The following is a 2,149-nucleotide window of genomic DNA, read 5'->3' as shown; positions in this document are numbered from 1 at the left end:
TATTAAAAATGAAAAATAAAAAGGATACTTAAAGAAAAATTAGAATTACAAATAAAACAATGTTGGTGTAGAATTTAAAATAATGTTTGAAATTTACTTTGATTTCTGTATTTTGTAGACAATCACACACACATCTATATTCATACATACATACATACGTCAAAAGTCCAGGAAAAAGTGGACATTTATGGCGAATTAATGCAGGACTTACAGCTATTGCACTCTGACTACGAATTCTCATTTGTACCTATCATCGCAGGTGCATTAGGTTATGTACCAACAAATTTGCAGAAAAACCTAGAAACACTTGGTTTCACGGAAAAAGAGCAAAAGAAACTGACGCGGATTCTCCAAATCCAATCTGTTGGTGGCACAGTGAAGATTTGTAAGACATTCCAAAAAGTCTTCATCTGAGATACTTATGTGAACAGATGCAAACAACTGAATTTATGCATCGACAGTTCAACCAACACGCCAAATCAATCACATATTTACAAACACCGGGAACTCTCTTAACTCGAAATGTCGTGTCACTTTATTAGCAACCGACTTGAACACTCTCAAGAACTGAAACTAAACTCACGTATATACGTAGGTATGAAACACGTGTCTAATAGGTCTTTGTCTGTAGTGAGTGAAGCTTTGGTTACATATTAAGAATGTGTCAAGCCAACACACAATTATAAACTTACATTCATACAAACACATACATACATACATACATACATACATACATACATACATACATACAAGCACGCACATACATACATGCATATATACACAAACATAATGTGCTTTGCATACTTTTATCGTATTTTTAACTACAATAAAATTCTCAACAGTCTATAACTTGTTAATCCATCAATTTAAGGTTTGCATTGCCACCAGAAAACGTTTTATAGGGATCAATTAAAAGTTCTTTATATAAACCCATAACATTTGTATGTCTTCATACATTCAGAAAGACGTTTTACTACTTCATTGTCCAAATATATCTGGTATCTTGTAATATCTACAAGATCGATTGCTCCATCGTAGAGCACATGTCTCTCATCATATTTTTAATTGCACACAGTCCCTTAATGGTGTCTGTCTATCGAACAATGGAGTCTCTCACAAATGAAAAGCAAAACAAAAACGCTTGAGAGAACCCACTTGTAATCCTTAAAAAAAAACATTTGTATATATTCCGTCTCTCAAAAACGTATAAATACTTCATTGTCTAAATATATATGGAGCCTAAAGGATATTAATAATAATTATTATTATTATATGGTCAATTACTCCATCACAGAACACACATTGCCCTACATCAACGGTTTCAGCAAGTGCAATTTTTGTCTTCCAGAAAAGTTTAACATTCTTTGACATCATTTGCATCTTTTTTTAACAAAAGATTTGAATTGATAAATTCTTGCAGAGTTTTCGATTGCTGTTTATTAAGAGATTTTCAACTACCAGAGCAAGCTCAAAATTTTATTTTCTACGTCATGGATATTAAATATCCTAAAATATGGTTCATATTTCAAAAACATTCATACACTCTTCAATGTTGAGATTTATCAGCAAAAAATGCAACCTTGTTCAGGCGTTTTTGACATATAGATCTGCAGAGAGGTAAACATAACGTGTTTTGGCATTTAGCTGTGAATAGACGAACAAAGCTACTTGTTTATGCACAGGATAATGAATAATTAAAAATCTGACGAGTTTTCCAACGGAATTCTTTTTTCGGCAAACAATCAAATCTAACTGGACTGTTAACCATCATATTTCAATGTGTTTTCTGCAAGTGAGTATTTCATCATAGAGCATTAACTTTATCTATTCATTACCCTACCTACGCAATTCCATAGCGGGCAATACACCGAACAATCTAGATACAATTGCTAAAGATCAACGACGTGCCGAAAACTTAAACATTTAAGATGTCGTCCATTGTTTCGCGCCAAAATATCGAAACGGAAATACCCGATGAGTAGTTTATGTTATAACTCGTAACAGACGTCGCCATATTTTCTGTCTCGAACTTTATTGTATAAAAACTTATCATTTACTATTATTATTACATACACACATATTATATGTGTGTGTGTGTGTGTGTATATATATATGTGTGTATATATATATATATATATATATATATATA

The sequence above is a fragment of the Octopus bimaculoides genome, chromosome 14, assembly GCF_001194135.2.
Source record: "Octopus bimaculoides isolate UCB-OBI-ISO-001 chromosome 14, ASM119413v2, whole genome shotgun sequence".
Lineage (NCBI taxonomy): Eukaryota > Metazoa > Mollusca > Cephalopoda > Octopoda > Octopodidae > Octopus > Octopus bimaculoides.
This window is presented reverse-complemented; position numbering follows the sequence as displayed.